General features: G+C 42.7%; 1 protein-coding gene and 1 non-coding gene across 6 annotated transcripts in view; one reads left to right on the top strand and one right to left on the bottom strand.

The window, feature by feature from the left end:
• LOC130917439 (P2Y purinoceptor 3) overlaps positions 1-19,246 on the top strand; it is a 70,820-nt gene that overhangs the window by 10,564 nt on the left and 41,010 nt on the right. The window lies entirely within an intron of this gene.
• On the bottom strand, positions 13,948-14,020 carry trnaa-agc (transfer RNA alanine (anticodon AGC)). Its single transcript has one exon. It is a non-coding gene; the product is annotated as a tRNA-Ala (tRNA).

Here is a 19,246-nt window from a genome sequence, read left to right as displayed (position 1 = left end):
AAAAAACAGGCAGTTTGAATTTACTTTACGTAAATACAGTGCCTTGCAAAAGTATTCGGCCCCCTTGAATCTTGCAACCTTTCGCCACATTTCAGGCTTCAAACATAAAGATATGAAATTTAATTTTTTTGTCAAGAATCAATAACAAGTGGGACACAATCGTGAAGTGGAACAACATTTATTGGATAATTTAAATTTTTTTAACAAATAAAAAACTGAAAAGTGGGGCGTGCAATATTATTGGGCCCCTTTACTTTCAGTGCAGCAAACTCACTCCAGAAGTTCAGTGAGGATCTCTGAATGATCCAATGTTGTCCTAAATGACCAATGATGATAAATAGAATCCACCTGTGTGTAATCAAGTCTCCGTATAAATGCACCTGCTCTGTGATAGTCTCAGGGTTCTGTTTAAAGTGCAGAGAGCATTACGAAAACCAAGGAACACACCAGGCAGGTCCGAGATACTGTTGTGGAGAAGTTTAAAGCCGGATTTGGATACAAAAAGATTTCCCAAGCTTTAAACATCTCAAGGAGCACTGTGCAAGCCATCATATTGAAATGGAAGGAGCATCAGACCACTGCAAATCTACCAAGACCCGGCCGTCCTTCCAAACTTTCTTCTCAAACAAGGAGAAAACTGATCAGAGATGCAGCCAAGAGGCCCATGATCACTCTGGATGAACTGCAGAGATCTACAGCTGAGGTGGGAGAGTCTGTCCATAGGACAACAATCAGTCGTACACTGCACAAATCTGGCCTTTATGGAAGAGTGGCAAGAAGAAAGCCATTTCTCAAAGATATCCATAAAAAGTCTCGTTTAAAGTTTGCCACAAGCCACCTGGGAGAGACACCAAACATGTGGAAGAAGGTGCTCTGGTCAGATGAAACCAAAATTGAACTTTTTGGCCACAATGCAAAACGATATGTTTGGCGTAAAAGCAACACAGCTGAACACCCTGAACACACCATCCCCACTGTCAAACATGGTGGTGGCAGCATCATGGTTTGGGCCTGCTTTTCTTCAGCAGGGACAGGGAAGATGGTTAAAATTGACGGGAAGATGGATGCAGCCAAATACAGGAACATTCTGGAAGAAAACCTGTTGGTATCTGCACAAGACCTGAGACTGGGACGGAGATTTATCTTCCAACAGGACAATGATCCAAAACATGAAGCCAAATCTACAATGGAATGGTTAAAAAATAAACGTATCCAGGTGTTAGAATGGCCAAGTCAAAGTCCAGACCTGAATCTAATCGAGAATCTGTGGAAAGAGCTGAAGACGCTGTTCACAAACACTCTCTATCCAACCTCACTGAGCTCGAGCTGTTTTGCAAGGAAGAATGGGCAAGAATGTCAGTCTCTCGATGTGCAAAACTGATAGAAACATACCCCAGCGACTTGCAGCTGTAAATGGAGCAAAAGGTGGCGCTACAAAATATTAACGCAAGGGGGCCGAATAATATTGCACGCCCCACTTTTCAGTTTTTTATTTGTTAAAAAAGTTTAAATTATCCAATAAATTTTGTTCCACTTCACGATTGTGTCCCACTTGTTGTTGATTCTTGACAAAAAATTGAAATTTTATATCTTTATGTTTGAAGCCTGAAATGTGGCTAAAGGTTGCAAGGTTCAAGGGGGCCGAATACTTTTGCAAGGCACTGCATGTCGAAGAATGAAGCTAGTCTGTTAGCTCATTGTTATGATAAGGGGGCTGCCACAATGGCTTTTTCCGTTGAAAATTTTGGTGAATAAATGCTTAAATCACTTAATTTTTTATAGATATGGACATAAAACAGTCTTGAATCTTGGTTAAAAGCAAAAACCGAGCAGTTGGCAGTTATTTTACGTAAATATTACGAAGAATAGAGTGGCTAATTTCTCCAATTGATTTTTTTCACGTTTCTAAATGCATGCATGGTACGAAAAATATAATAATTACCTTGAATCCTGGAACAAATCACTCCTGAGACAATCTTTCTTTTTATATTATTATTTAGTATTTTCTAGTGCTGCAATGATTAATCGATAAACTCGAGTAATTGATTAGAAAAAAAGATTCATATTAAATTTTGCTGCTTCGAGTATTCGTTTAATTAAAGTGGCGTTGTAATGGTTTATTTTGAAACTGTTTGCATTTAGTTTTATTGATTTAGGTGGATACACTGCCCTCTCGTCTGCCTCATTTCACATGGGTGAATCCAACTGCTCCCTGTTAAGACCAACATTAGCTTTTGTTTGAGCTAATGTTTTTTTTTAATGAATTTGTAATTTGGTTTATAGGTATATTTAGCTGTTTATTGTGGGAATATCTGTCTGAACCAATTTTTCAGAGCGTTGTAAAAAAAAACAAAAAACGTTAGCATTTTATAGCATTTCAGCAACCACAATTTTGTTATGCAAGTTAGCCAGTTGTTCGTTTGTTGTACACAGATCCTCATTTATTTACTTTTTTATAATGTTTGAGGCTGAGCTCAGGTATTTTAATTTTTCATGTTCGTTATATCTGATTACTTGATTATTCGAACTAACTAGTTCATCGATTAATTGACTACTAAAATAATCGATAGCTGCAGCCCCTGTATTTTCTGAATGTAAATCCGGCATTTTGCTCAAAAGCATGTGCGAGTGTTTGACTCCCACGGACTTCTAATAAATGAAGGTGATTCACACAGTCCCCTACGGGCAGGCGGGGAGCAGAGAATGTCTATGGTTTCCAATTATATTTACAATGGTAAGCACTTTACAGCGTGTTGCTCCACTCCTCTTTGGTTTGGCCAGAATCAGGACAATACCATTTCCCTTTTACTTGGCTATGACCAGTGGAGCAGTTTTTTTGCCTTTCCACAGTTTTGGCACTGGTATTGATGGCTTTTACACCGCCTTTTCTCTGGGGCTTCCACTCTTGCCTCTCACTCCCAGTCTTCAAGAGTGGAAGAGTCTGTGAATAGGCAAGGTTGTAGTCAGTATACTGCTATCAGATGAGACACACACAAATAGACACAAGACAAACCTTTCAGCTGCTTGCTGGCCAGGCGCAGAACCAGCACACTTGGAGAAGTTCTCCAGGGCCCAGGCAGGGTTTTCTTTTTTGATTTTAATGAATATTTTGGAGAAGCCTTTTCAAATGGATATAGGCGGGAGTACAGCTTGAATATCTGGGAGATTTCATGTGTTGACAATAGAGGTGTGCGAAATTTCCGATTCTTAGATAATTCGCGATTCGGCCGTGGAAGATTCGAGAACGATTCACAAACATCCAAATTCCGATTATTGAAATATGTCAAGTCAAGCGGAAGTAAAACACACTCAGCCCGCCGCGCGGTCTTCGGGAGGCAATGAGGAACGGAGCGAGAGTAGCTAAACATCATGCTTGTCATTACTCGGCCCCTCGGGTAATGCCAATGCTCAACTCACGGCTCTAGCTCAACTCATGCCGCGAGATAAAAAAACAACAACATACCTCACTGCTGCCGACAGATACTACAAAGTACGTCCACATAATGTTACGGTAGATATCATATTTATATAGGACTAGATGCAAGATAGACTCGGTCGCATTAGCAGCACATGTACAGAAAGCTAGATGCAGGCGTTAGTAAACGGCCGCCATCTTAAAGCAGTAGACTTCCCTGCAAGGCTGTTGTAGCGAACCTTCCAAGCGAACTTAATTAACTTTTTATCTAAAATACTCCTAAATCTGTAAAATATTGACTTGAATCTATTTTTAAAATAGTTTTTAAACATTCACATGTCGAAAGTAGACAAAAGGGAAATTATGGAATAACGGGAGCAATTTTAACAACTTTAACGGTTGATTCACAACATTAAATTAATTAAATGTAGTTTAAAGCTGCTCATACAGAATGGGGATTTAAGTATATTATTTATTGTTTTTAACTGTTAACTTGATCCTGAAAGTTGTTTATTTAAGCCTGTGAGGCTTTTTTATTTTATTTTATTTTTTTTTGTAACTAATGTACAAAACGTTAAAAGCAGCTACTAGCGGGGGGGGGGGGGGGGGGGTCATCAATAATCGATTTATAATCGAATCGTAGCCTCTGAATCTAATCGAATCGTTAGGTGCCCAAAGATTCCCACCTCTAGTTGACAATGTAGTCCACTATGGTCACAGCAATTATGCGGCGTGAGTTGAGCTAAAGCCGTGAGTTGAGCATTGGCATTACCCGGGTCTATGACAAGCATGATGTTTACTCTCGGGACGCAATGCGGTCCGTTTCTCATTGTGTCCCGAAGACTGCGCTGTGTATTAGTTCAGCTTTACTTGACATATTTCAATAATCGGAATTTGGATGTTTGTGAATCGTTCTCGAATCTTCCACGGCTGAATCGCTCAAGGATGTAATGACGTCTGGGCATTTTGTACCGTGGTTCTAAGTGTTGGATGGTGCGTCTTTACTCACGAGAGATAATGGCTCGTCATCCAGAATGAATTCTTCGGCAATGACTCTTGTTATTCCCTGGGCTTTGGGACTGTCGAGTGCCAGTTTGTCACGCATAGCAAAAGTTTCTGCCAGTGTTGGTTGCGTAGGACCGTTGTTTTTGTCTTCGGTTTTCTTAACATACTTCTTATATTGTTTGTGGTGGTATTTCGCTAAATGCTTGATTAGGTTGGTTGTATTAAAACTTCTTACTGCTTTACCACCACGCTTGACTTTATTGTGGCATATTTTGCACTCTGCCTCTGTCTTTGTCGTCCTTTGAGGTGAAATGATCCCACACAGCTGACATTTTTACCGATAAAGTCTCTCGGTAAATTGGGAGACGGTAATGTAAATGTATTGTGTTGAAGGTGTGCCGTAAAATGCGGACCGGATTTTAGGGAAACCGAAGCAAAAACTGGAATGGAGTATGTAAATCGGTGCGCTGGAAAACCCGTACCGGACTTAAAAAAAAAAAAAAAAAAAAAACGGATCGGAAGTCTGGATCGGAATTTTTCCCTGTTGGCCGATCCGATACCGATGCGCATTTTTTTTGCCCATATCGGCGTCCGATCCGATCCAAATATCGGATCGGGACATCTCTAATTTCAAGATTGCTTACACCGCCGAGAGTTAGGGTAAACTGCCCGTATGTGTGTGTGACTTGCACGGACGGTGCGTGAATGCTAACGATCCATATAACTTCGAAGACAAGCCTAAACGGGGATTATTTATGTCTGTTATTTGTGTCCTCTTTATGGGAATCAAAATATGATCTCCCAGGAATGACGGATGACAGCCAGCATGTGTAGTCATCAGTGTTGTTAATCTTACTGAAAAAAAGTAATTAATTATAGTTACAATTTACTTCTCCCAAAAAGTAATTGTGTTAGTAACTCAATTACCTGAATGTAAGAGTAATTAGTTACTTGGCAAAGTAATTGGTGATAATTACTTTTTTTTTTCCCTCAAAAAAAAAAAAACATTGGCCACACTATGTGAAGTTTTTTGGTACAATTGGCCCGAGCCCAATTCTTTACCCTAATTTACTCTTTACCCTGAATCAACTGTTAAAAGTTGTTAGAATTGCTCCCATTATTGCATTAGTTCCCTTCTCTCTACTTTCGACATATGAAAGTTTTAAAACTGTTTCATCATTTAAAGATAGATTCAAGTCAAGATTTTGCCGATTTAGAAGTATTTTATATAAAAAGTTACTTAGGTTCGCTAGGAAGGTTCTCTACAACAGAGCCGTCCTAAAAAGTCTACTGCTTCAAGATGGCGGCTGTCTACTAACGCATTTAGTGCCACGTCTGTCATTTTGCATCTAGTTATATCTATATACAGTACATGTGATATCTACCATGTCTACCATATCTACCATAACATGCGGGCGTAGTTTGTAGGCTATCGGCTACAACATGTATTATTGGAGCTACCTAGCATCGCGTTTGCTCGGCGTCACAACTTTCTTGCCTCCTCCCAACTCCTGCTCTGCTCTGTCGTCTCGGTGAGTCCGTCTCCCTCAGACTTTTCGACCAATATAGTAACGCATAGTAACGCATGCCTTTCCGTCCTCAGTAACGGTAACGGCGTTGCCAAGATGAGAAAAGTAATTAATTAGATTACCCACTACTGAAAAAAATAACGCCGTTAGTAACGCCGTTATATTGTAACGCCGTTATTAACAACACTGGTAGTCATTTGTTTTGATGCTTCTGCGCATGCGGGTCTTCTTGCTCAGCGCGTGTCGGACTGCGAATTAGTGCGCATGGGTAATACTTCAACGTTCTCAACGGACAAAGGCAGTCTGAACGGTTATGCCAAAAAAAAATAGATATGACAAAGAATCGGATTTGTACATTAAGACCTGCAGTATGAACGTAGCCTAAGAAGCAGAGAAAGGACACAGGCGTTCATTGGACCGCGCCGTTTATTGGCATAAGCTTCGGCAAATCCTTCACAACAAACATAAGTATACTATAGTGAAAATACAACTAAAATAATATTCATACCTCTAAAAAAAAATAATGTTCCCAAAAGGAAAAGCGCTTCAATCTGTATTAATGACGCCCTATTCTCACTCGGTTAAACAACAATGCAAAGAAAACTGGCATTCACAATCAAGTTATGCAAAATACACATAAAACTTACTCAGACTTTGGTAAAACTCTAAACATTTTAGCAACTCGTTTAGCTCAACAAATACACTGGATGGCAATATTTAGTCACAATATACAAACTATGATGCTGGGAGCCATTATCACGAGTCTTGTACATTGTGAAGACCACACTCAAATGAACGTAAGGTACAATGAACCCGCAGTAAAAATATAAATAATAAATAAAAAGAAAAATCCGCGGTACGGCGTCAGTCGAGGGACAAAACACACTTGTTGGCTTGATCTCTAAAACTCACCGTTTACATCTTGTTGTGTATTTAAATTACTACCTTAGATACTTAAAGTGACACTGTGGGAGTACGGCAGGGAGTCCATGTGAGGTCTGCGACGTCAACAACAATGGCGAGCAATTACTCCATTTTTTGATATAAAATTTACAAATTTTGTGAAAACGAAAACTTTTACGAGGTGTTTTAATATCAAATTATTATAACTCGTACTAACATTGATCTTCTAAGAACTACATGTCTTTCCATCCATGGTACCATTTAAAGTATAGATGAATTCATCAATGTATCTGTGATCAAGTTTAACGGGGTTGATATCCGAAGCCCACTTGAGTCCATGTCATTCAGCGATTTATTAAAAGTGCTACAGCCGGGCTGTGAGAGACACCACTTTCAGATGTGGCCTCATAGAGGAAGAAATAGAGAGCTATGGTTTTAAATGAGACAGTGAAAGGTTACAACATGAGAAAGGTTTGATTGTAATTACACAAAAAGGTACACATAAACAAAAAATATGGGTAGAATAATGATTATATAAATGCAAACGTGTAAATATATTAATTGATCAATCCAACATTATAAACTGGGTTTAACTATTTGTCAACCTACTCAAAAGCACTGATGTATTTAATAATAATAATAATTTAATTTCACACTTTTCATGGAGCTCAAAGATATTTTAAAAGAAGGATTGAAACAATCACAAAAATAATAATGAGAATAAAATATATTTTAAAAAAACAAAACAAAAAACAAGCATAGAATTTGAGGTTAAAATTGTGTATAAGAACGTTTAAAAGAGAACAAGACAAGGACACAATAGTGACAATAATAAAAATACAAGTACATTAAAAGCAGAGTTTTTCGAGTGATTTAAAGGGAGGGAGAGTTAAAATAAAATGCTCCAATTTTTACATTTCACAATGTGCTTTTCCATGCTGATCTACCTGTATGTTTTACCTTCAAACTACATAACCATAGTTTTACTGTGTGTTGGCAGTTTGTGCTTACCTAATCTCGCTGCACTTGGAAGTGGGCCAGGACAATGGTAAACTTCCACTTCGCTTTTTTACCGACGTTCTGCAATGTCAGTCGGGGATGTTGGTAAAAAAAAAAAAACAAAAAAACAAAAGAATGTGTATGGACGTAAATTTTCCCTGAAAGCGTCTTAATGTTTGATAACGATGTTGTTTGCAGCTATTCTTCCTCACCCGCTCGTGATTGGCTGTGCCAGCTATGACTCCTCTTCGTACTTACTCGTGAATGGCTGTGGCGACTATGACTCATGTGCGTACTTACTCGTGATTGGCTGTGCTAAGTCGACCCGCTTGGTCCATTCGCTCTCTCGATTGGCTCTTCTCCCCTTGCCCTGCGGAAGTGTTATCTGTTGTTTAGGGCTGTCCCAAACAACTAATTTCCTCCCGATTAGTCAGCCGACTATTTTTACGATTAGTCGACTGATCTAATAATTTTATTTTATTTTTTACTACTTTAATAATGACATTTTTGTTGAAGCTTATTAATTCAAAATAAACATTTGGGAGCACCTAAATTCTTTATTAACGTATAAATAAATAACATAAATATCAATAATAAATCACAAACAATGAGGTCAAATGCTGCTGGCATTAACTAGTGCAAAAAAAAAAATGTAAACAGAAACAATGTCTCGGACCACCATTTTCAGAATACTTTGTGTAAGTTCTGATGCTTTTTCTGGTGTGCATTCCGCATTTTGGGGGAAGGGGAAAAACTGTTCAACTTTTGTTTGTTTTAACCTGAAAATAGATAAAGTAGAGGGCACACTGAAATATTACCACAATTATTTTGAATGAAAGGCACACATACTCACAGTAACAAAATATACACAATAATACTTTATAATATAAAGTAACTAACATTAGTGCAGTAATGGATTACAGTAAGCAGGCCAGTGCTGTTTCCCTAAATATATTTTTATTATATTATGTATATACAGGATATATGTATATATTTTCCCCAAGTGGGAGCTTCCATGATCCTAATAAATTTAATAATAATTAAAAAAAAAAATATATAATTAAATTATATATTAATTATTTTATTCAATAAAAATGCACGTTGATACGACGCACATAAAGGCAATTTCCATTAAAAAAAAATCATTAGAAAGTTGTATGGACTTACAATCCGCTAGCTTGTTGTTTCTTGTTGTCTTCGACAATTACACTTGGGTGACGATGTTTCAAGTGTTCGTTCATAGCCGACGTGCCACCGTGGTATACGAGCTCAGTTTAGCAAAGAGTACACACAGTGGCACCCTCCATATTTTCCTTGAAATAATTCCAGGCTCTGGCTATTCTGGTCCGCTTTTTTGGCTTTATGCCCCTTTCACGTGTTACCAGTTTTGCCCTTTTTGGTAATTAGCGGTGTTTTTAACTCCTCGCCGGAGTGAGCAGTGAACCTGCGATTCACTTGGCACGTTGTCGTCGGTTCGTCCGATTTCCTCCTCAGGAAGGCGGCGGCGTGCACAAAAACACCGAGAGGAGTCGGATGGCTCTTTATGGATACTTTTATTGATCAAAACAAAAACGTGGGGGATGCCAACTCCGCGCTACCCGCGCACTTTCCCAACTCACTGATCTCGCTCCCCCTCTCTCGCTCGCCCACTTTCTTCCTCTTTGCTCAATCTGACAATGCCGGTCACATTGAAATAACAGCGGCCCCCTTGGGGGTGCCAGTAACAGCCACTTGCATCGCCAGCGCCCGCAATTCAAAACTTTATCCGCATGTGATTATTTTTTTTTAACCCGTCATTACCCGTCGACGGTATGTTTTGCCCGTCGACGCATTTACGTCATCAATGACGTCGACAACGTCGACTAGAAGGGACTGTTCTACTTTTGTTAGGAAAAACATTCGGATATATTTGGACAGGCGTTAGAAGACGTTACCATCTGTAAGGATTCGTCAGGATATGTTAGGTATGCGTTGGCAGGCCCATTGGCGCAAGGTGCCTCAACATGCTTTGACAAGTGAGACAGGAGAAGACAGAGATATAGATGACACTTTGCCTGGCACAACCAGACTATTCTCCCTGTATTTTTCAAACACTGTGAGAAATAGACTGGGACCCAGCCCATTAACGGCCTCTCGAGCAAGGTACAAAATCAATCGTCCAATCAGATTCGTTTATTTGCGTGACGTATTCTTAATGAGTAATGTCACTCTTGCGCGCCAAAAGTCGTGTCTACAACAACACAGATGGCGAATTAGAGAGCCGAGAATATGTTCCAGTCCGTGGTAAAACCAGTTTTAAATGACCAAAAACACATTGAAGCAAGTCATTGACAACAGTCAACATGGCTCATGCTAGCCATGTTGGATAAACTTCTCCATTCTCCGCTCACGCCAATTACTTGTCGCTTTAACAACGTCACGTATGCCTGTCGCTGATTGGTCCACTCCACTGTCTGCATGCTGTGGCTTGCTCCGCCCTCGGAATTTGATCCGACGGACGGTCGCCAGACTCAATCGCTGGAACAGCGGTGAGTCTGGTATACCAGGCAAGATGACACTAGCCTTGCCTGCTTTATTTGGTCTTCAAAAAATGAACCAAAAACACTGAGTAACAATATTACCAGTAGAGCTGAAACGAATACTCGAGCAACTCGAGTAACTCGAGTTTAAAAACTGATCCGAGTAATTTTATTCACCTCGAGTAATCGTTTATTTTGACAGCTCTAAGCATCACGTTTCGCTCGGACTACTTTTAATGCGGGACAACGCGCCGACGTCACGTGCGTAGAGGAAGAAGCAATAAAAAAATATAAAAAACATTTCCGCAGCCGACAGCCGCTCCAAACTACGCCGACGTTGCTAAAAACTAGCCCGTGTGATGTTAAGTTGGTAGCAGGTAGCATCTGAGGAGTCTCATAGAGATCACATGTATGTTGAACTAGATGCAATATGATAGACTCGGCCGCGTCTGGGCAGCGGTAATAAACAGCGGCCATCTTAAAGCAGTAGAGCGCTAAGCGCTAATAAAGAGCGCTAAGCGCTAAAAAATAAGATTAACGTTACTGTCTGAGTCACTAGCTCACGCAACGTTAGCCCTGCGGAGGGCTAGGTTTCTATTAATTATGACCACTTTCGATGCGTGGCTAACGTGTCTTACATACAGGCTTTAACATAACATAGCTTTGTGGAGTGATAAGGGTGTAAAATAAAAACGCAATAATGCTAACTATCAATTTTAGCTTAGTAGTCATTGCTGGATAAAACACCAAGTACCACTGGTCCCTAATGTGCTCCAATACAGCCTGTATCATACATTTATCTTGAACACTGCAAAAACACAAAATCCTATCAGGACTTACAGTTTAGAGTAGCGTAAAACTTAACTAGAACTTAAAAATGGCTTGACACAAATAGAAATTCAATTGAAACAGGTGGGAAAAAATCCTAACTTTTAAGTGATGTGTGTTATCAAGCGTAATGGCATTTTTAGGTATAAATATATATATATATTTTAATAAGATCTAAAGGTTTTTTGAGTGAAAGCAGTGAATTTGTCTTTTTTTTTTATTCTAGTTACATCTGAGATGCAATTGTTGGCTGTTTTCAACAATATCGAACATCGAATATCAACAACATCGAAAATAAAGACATTGATTGACTGAAAATGGTTCAAGATTAGATGAAATGTCTTGTTTTCTCATCTATATTTATAATTGCTCTTCACCTAAAAATATATTTGTTTTATCCGATTACTCGATTAATCGATAGAATTTTCAGTCGATTACTCGATTACTAAAATATTCGATAGCTGCAGCCCTAATTACCAGTGTTGTGCATGAACGCGTTCAATGAACGATCGTTCATGAACACGTTCATATTTTGGGCGAACGTGAATTGAACGCATCATATTTCTGTCTCATGAACGTTACTGTGAAAGCGCTCATTCTAGCGGTTGTGAGCGGTGCTCATAACTTCGTTCATGAGTTCATCACATTGAGAGCCTTACAGACAAAACTGCATATAAAGCCATAGGCTAAAAACACACAATACAAAAATTCACCTTAATAGCGGAAAATTATCCAACCTGGCAACCCAAGCTGCCTGTCACGGCCGTATTATTTAAGCAAATACGTCATCACAACAACGGCAGCATGGACACAGAAGCTGGCAGCTCTCGAAACTCGGCCTGCTCAGAGCAACTTTCTACACAGTACCAGCATTTAAAAGAGTTTTACGAAAAAGTCATTACCGACCTGGATGGCAAAAATATAAAGTTTACTTGTAAACTTTGTCCACCTGGATTGAAGAAGACCGTCCGTACGTCGGTAACATCTTTAGCCAACCTTAAACGGCACATCGAAATAAAGCATGCGACAAGCCTTGCTAGGTATCACCGACACTGCCAATAATAGCTTGCAACAATTTTTGGCAAACAAAAAGAACTGAACTACAAAAGTTCATTTTTTGGAACCATGAACTTTAGTTCAAAATTTTGAATTATGAACTATGAACTGAACAGTTCATTTTAAAATTTGTGAACTGCAATTTGAACTAGTTCATGTAGAAAATGAACTTTCCCAACACTGAATATTACAGGGCAATTGTTCTAACCTGTGTGTACTGTATGTCTAATACTGTACATAACTGAGTCTCGTCATTTTTGTTGAGTCCAATGAGTGAATAACTAGCATTTTATCGGTCACTTATCAAAGAAACAGGAAACCCAACAAGGGGCGTTTTGGAAGACAAAGGTCGCTTGGGATGGCACTGATTTTGTAGTACATTATATCTGAACACTTTCAGTGACAGTGGACAGCTATTCAAAAGTTGACATTTAGACCTTTAGCAATTTAGAGAGAAGTGACAAATTATGTTAATTTAAAAAATTGGGCTGGGGACACTTTATAGTCAAGTGATTGATATTATTTGGGTTAATAGGAAGCATTCTATTTGACAGCGGCGTCATAAAACCGCCATAATAGCGTACCACATGTAACATGTCACCTTTGCTCATTAATATTCATGACGTTAGCAACTGTTGCTGGGGGGGGGGGGGGGTGTCAAACTCATGTTTGTCCCTCATGCTGTAGATGCTTGTAAATAGTGTTTGAACGAGATGTTTACTGAGCTAAAGAAAATGATGACCCTGGTGCCAAATTCAGGTAAATTCTGGTAAAGATGTGGAAGAACAAACAAATGTTCAGTTAAAGAGATGGTTTGAGTGTCGAGGGCTGAAAAAGACGGGAAAAAGAACCGACCTGAGAGTTAGCTTGTTTATCGACACCTTTTTGTTGTGTGCATTGCCTTATGCCACTGACAATGACATTCTCCTGTTTCAACAATCTATGCTTTACCACCATATGCCCTATCTTTCTTATATATTCTCTCCTCTGGTTGTCTTACGTCCCTGACAATTTGCAATATCTATTTTTGTGTTGCGATCGCAAATACTACTCAGTGACAACCAACAAAATTTTAATTTTTTCATTAATAACAAATCTTAATTCTATAATTTATTTACACTTCCCCCTTACTAAAGTTTTTTTTTTTTACAACAGAAAAGGTAATAGTGGCAGTCAGATACCATTTTAATATTTTTTCCTGGTCATTGTCAGACAGAAGCAGCTCGGCAAATCGCCATGCTAAAAAATAAGTAAAAATATAAAAATGGCTTACCTCTTCGTCCTCTGAAGGACCATGGCCCTCAACAAAATGTTTACTGCATATGAAATGTGAATAGCTTCACCTTGTTGGCGTTAAACTGATCTTATGGCTGTCTGCGCAAGTTGATCCGTTCTTCATATTTTTTCCTCCCGAGTTTTTGGTTTTGGGAAACTTATGAAGAAAACATCCTTCATACTGTATGTCGTAATGTCTAGTCGTTTCTACAAGTTGCATAGCTGCAGTGTTTGATCGGCATGTTCTTTTTCGAAAGATTACCGGAGAAAACAAGCAGAAATAACAGGGTTTGTATGCGAGAGTACAATGCCCCATTTACGCATTACAATGGCGATGTTGCGGTCTGAAAATGCCATTCGTGCGGTACAGCAAAACAGTTTCCAGCCACACTTTCAACACAGTTGGCAAAAATGATATTGGAGGATGCGGGCATCGATCCCGCTACCTCTCGCATGCTAAGCGAGCGCTCTACCATCTGAGCTAATCCCCCGTGAAAGGGCTGCAGGTCTACGTCATGAATATGCCCCTGCTCGGTGTCATTTTACCCCTTGAGGGGCCTGGATGTTGTCCGGACACCTGAAACATACACACAACAACTGATTGAGTAAATTTCTCATTGCATTTAAAAGATCAAAATCGTCTTCTTATATTCCTATACCATGGTCATAATTGTGTGAGTATACCCAATAAAAAAATTCATTTGAAGCACAGTAATTGTAGAGTTCAGATTTTATGTAAGCATGTCAGATATTTAGGGTAAAAAACAATCAGACTTGAAAATTATGCAAACGGACTGAACTAAAGCTCATAAATATTCACAAGGAAATGCTAACCTACAATACAGGCTAAAAGTTAGGACACACGTCATTCAATGCAACACAAATGAATGGCCCAATCCCTTTGATAAGCAATAAATGCCAATAATCAACTTTGAAAAAAAGGCATACCCTTGAAGTCAAAAACTATTTTAGGTAGGCTTGCCACCCGTCCCTTGAAATACGGAATTGTTCCGTAATTGGGAATTAAAAGTTGCGTTCCGTATTGAACCAACCATAGTTTTATTACCTTTAGTGAGAATTTAGAATGTAAATAGTCATGAAAATAAACAAAATGCATGAATGAAAAGGTGTATCCAAACTTATACTGTACTGTATTCTGGAAGGCATCTATGAAAATGAACAACTTAATAGGACAAGTTCCGACCTATTACAGGTTAATCATCAAAATATTATAATGATAGCATACCCAAACTACCTTTATGTTGTGTGGTGTTTGAGGTGCCGAAGCAGCACTAACAGCAACAGGTCGACTTTCAACACAAGCGAAACCTGACAGGCCTTGTCACTCGAATAAATGCCACGCGATTACAACTGTAGAGAGCAGCCAGGCTCGGGCTAGCAGCTAGCGCACTAGCTAGCGATTAAGCTAATTTATTGGCAGCACACTGAAATGGGTTTACAGTACAGTATTTGACATTATATAAAACACTATGCTAACTTAATTACTTGCACTCCCGCTTTCCTAGTCCGTTTTTCAATGGCAGCAGATTTTCTTTGTCATGACCTGATTCCCTCCTGCAGCATGGCCTAATTGCCTTCAATTATCCCCACCTGTCCTCAATTCACCTACTCACAGCCCAGCCAATAGCACTGCCTCATTCATCAATCAACCTGTGTATTTAAAGCCTTGCTTCTCAGTTCCACTCTGTCAGACCGTCTGCGAAGCCTGCCTGTTACCCGCCTGCCTAGCTCTCTGAATCTGACTCTCGTTGCCGAATCTGAACCTGCCTGACTGCTGCCCTCTCTCCTGCCCTGGTAACTCGACCTGCCTTTTGCTTTTGGAAACCTGACTTCTGCCTAGCCCTTGTCTGTACTGCTGCCATCTTTTCACCTGCCCTGCTGGTCCTGTCGATAAATTGTTGAAAACGTGACGCATTTGTGGTCCTCCTCTGTCGGGTCCGTGACAGTACGGTCTGACCAGCAAGGACCCAGCGCACAAGACTCCCAGCATGGACGACAGCAACCTGACAACCCCGACCGCCATGCAGCGCCTAGAACACACAGAAGGCGAGATGAAGCGGATGGCGGGGGAAATCTCATCATTAATTCAGCTTGGTCATCAGAGGCAACAACAGATTCACCAGCAACACGAACTGCTCACCCAGGTTATGCAGCAGCTCACCAACCTAGTCACACCTCCTATTCCAGCTCCTGATTCTACCGCCACGCCAGCCGCACCCGTACCTGCACCATTTCTTCAGAACCCCATAGCCCCCGAACCGCAGATTGGAAACCCAGAACGCTTTTATGGTGATCAAACCCAGGTGCGGGCTTTCCTGACTAGCTGCCGGCTCCAATTTTCCCTCCAACCCAGGACCTTCGCCACTGAGGGGGCCAAAGTGGCCTATGCCATCACACACCTGACAAGCCGCGCTCGGCTTTGGGGAACTGCAGAGTTTGACCGGCAAACCCCAGCCTGTGCTTCCTTTAATGCTTTTGCTGAAGAGATGTTAAAGGTATTCGACATGGGCGCATCAACGACGGAGGCGAGTGGGGGCCTGACGTCCATCCGTCAGGGGAATCGGACCGTGGCAGACTACTCCATTGACTTTCGCACCCTGGCAAGGCGCAGTTCATGGAACATGGCCGCTCTGGTGGACGCCTTCTATAACGGCCTGGTGGACTATGTGAAAGACGGACTCGTTTCGCACGACCAGCCAAAGACGCTAGATGAGGCCATCGACCTTGCTGTTCGGGTGGACCGTCGAATTCAGACCCGCCGACAAGAGAAAGGAAGCTCCACCCTGTCGTCTGTCTGCACTCCGAGAGAGTCTGCCGCCCGGCCACGCTTGTCCGACGCTCCCCACAGCCAGATCGATCTACAGGAGCCCATGGAGTCGGTCGGCTGTGCCTCCCTATCTGCCGCCGAGCGCCAGCATCGCCTCTCGTCCAACTTCTGCCTGTATTGTGGAGGCGATGGTCATCGTGTTGCCACCTGCCCAGTAAAAGCCAGAGCTCATCGGACATAGGAGGCGTCCGATTGAGCTCGATGACCACCCAAGCCTCCATGCACCGTAAGCCTCTCTTCCAAGTACGTCTTCTTCTCCCTGAAACCACCCACACCTTGGCTGTGCTCGTGGACTCTGGTGCTGAGGCCAACATCATGGACAGTGAGCTGGCTCGCCAGTTGGGGTTGGAGAGTCAACGCTTGCCCTATCCTGTCCCAGTCCGGGCTCTGGACGGTCACCCCCTCGGCACAGTCACCAACATCACAAACCCTGTCGCTATGATCCTCTCAGGAAACCACCATGAGTTGATTCGTTTTCACCTGCTCAGTTCACCAGGCCAACCCCTTAGCCTGGGTTACCCATGGCTCCGCCAGCATAACCCCCACCTCGACTGGACGACCGGAACGATCAAAGAATGGGGAAAAGACTGCCACCGGACCTGTCTGCGCTCTGCCATAATGCCCTCCAGTTCTGGTCCCCCCCAGTTCTGCCCCTGACCGCTCTAATGTGCCGAAGTGCTACCATGGACTCCGGGAGGTGTTCAACGAAGCCAAGGCCACTTCTTTGCCCCCTCACCGTCCCTATGACTGTGCGATCGACCTCCTTCCGGGGACTGCCCCACCCAAGGGCAGTCTTTACTCTCTGTCCGCCCCTGAAAGAAAAGCCATGGATAATTACATCACTAACTCTCTGGCGGCTGGAATAATTCGTCCATCATCATCTCCTGCTGGTGCCGGGTTCTTCTTTGTGGGGAAAAAGGATGGTTCGCTCCGCCCCTGCATCGACTATAGGGGCTTAAACGACATCACCATTAAAAACCGCTATCCTCTTCCTCTGCTCACCTCTGCCTTCGAGTTGCTCCAAGGGGCTACCATCTTCACCAAACTAGACCTCAGAAATGCTTACCATCTGGTGCGGAAAAGGGAGGGAGACGAATGGAAAACTGCCTTTAACACCCCAACAGGCCATTATGAGTACCTGGTCATGCCGTTCGGACTCACCAACGCTCCGGCAGTATTCCAAGCTCTTGTAAACGATGTCTTGCGAGATATGCTGAACAAGTTTGTCTTCGTTTACCTGGACGACATTTTGATCTTCTCCCGAACCCCGTCTGAACACACCCGCCATGTCCAACTAGTCCTCAGTCGCCTCCTGGAGAACTCTCTGTACGTCAAGGCAGAAAAATGCGAATTTCATGCTCAGTCCATGGCTTTCCTGGGGTACATCGTGGCCGCGGGAAGCATCCAAATGGACCCGGCCAAAGTCTCGGCGGTGACCTCATGGCCTGTGCCAGAAAACAGGAAGAAACTTCAGCAGTTCCTTGGCTTCGCGAATTTCTACCGCAAGTTCATCCGCAATTACAGCAGTGTTGCCTCCCCCCTCACCGCCCTGACCAGCTCCAAACAGCCATTTATCTGGACTTCAGCAGCAGATAAAGTCTTTGGTATCCTCAAGTCACGCTTCTCTTCTGCCCCCATCCTCCGAATGCCGGACCCAGACCGGCAGTTCATTGTGGAAGTGGACGCTTCTGATGTGGGAGTCGGCGCTGTGCTCTCTCAACGAGCTGCAGAGGATGGCAAACTCCATCCCTGTGCGTTCTTCTCTCGCAGATTGTCCCCTTCTGAGGAGAACTACGACATAGGCAACCGTGAGCTGCTCGCTGTCAAGCTTGCTCTGGAGGAGTGGCGCCACTGGCTGGAGGGGTCAACGGTTCCATTCTTGGTCTGGATCGATCATAAGAACCTAGAGTACATCCGCTCTGCCAAACGACTAAACTCCAGACAGGCCCGATGGGCTCTTTTCTTCACCCGGTTCAATTTCACGTTGTCTTACCGGCCTGGGTCACGCAACACTAAACCCAAAGCCCTCTCCCGCCAGTTTCAGAAGGACATTGGACCCACCAAAGAACCTGCTTCCATTCTGCTTGGTCCCTGTGTGGTCGCTGCCCTAACCTGGGAGGTTGAACAGCGAGTACTTGAGGTCCTTCACAACCAGCCCGGGCCCAGTACATGTCCTGCAGACCGCCTCTTCGTCCCAGAGAACCTGAGATCAGAGGTCATACAGTGGGGACACAACTCCCGTCTTGCTTGCCATCCTGGATCCACACGCACCTGCAATTTGCTCTCCCAACGCTTATGGTGGCCGTCCCTGAGAAGGGATGTACAAGACTTCGTCCGCGCCTGTCCCACCTGTAACCGAAGCAAGTCATCCAACCAGCCCCCTGCCGGCCTACTGCAGCCCCTGCCTGTACCCTCTCGGCCTTGGTCACGTGTCACTAGATTTCGTTACCGGGCTGCCTCCATCTGGCGGCATGACAGTCATCCTCACCATTGTAGACCGTTTCAGCAAGATGGCACACTTCATCCCTCTTCCTAAACTACCATCAGCCAAGGAGACCGCCCAGGTGGTCTTAGACAACGCTTTCCGAATTCATGGGCTACCCAGGGACGTCGTCTCAGACCGAGGCCCGCAATTCACTTCCACCTTCTGGAAGGAATTCTGCCATCTGCTGGGGGCCACGGTCAGCCTCTCCTCGGGATTTCACCCCCAGTCCAATGGCCAGTCAGAGAGGATTAACCAGGAGCTTGAGAAGGCACTTCATTGCATGGCAGCATCCAACCTGGCAGCATCCAACCTGGGCTAAACAACTGATATGGGTAGAATACGCTCATAACTCCCTTACTTGCTCCGCCACGGGCATGTCCCCCT

The sequence above is a fragment of the Corythoichthys intestinalis genome, chromosome 6, assembly GCF_030265065.1.
Source record: "Corythoichthys intestinalis isolate RoL2023-P3 chromosome 6, ASM3026506v1, whole genome shotgun sequence".
NCBI lineage: Eukaryota > Metazoa > Chordata > Actinopteri > Syngnathiformes > Syngnathidae > Corythoichthys > Corythoichthys intestinalis.
The sequence above is the reverse complement of the archived record's forward strand: the minus strand, read 5'-3'. Positions and strand labels throughout refer to the sequence as shown.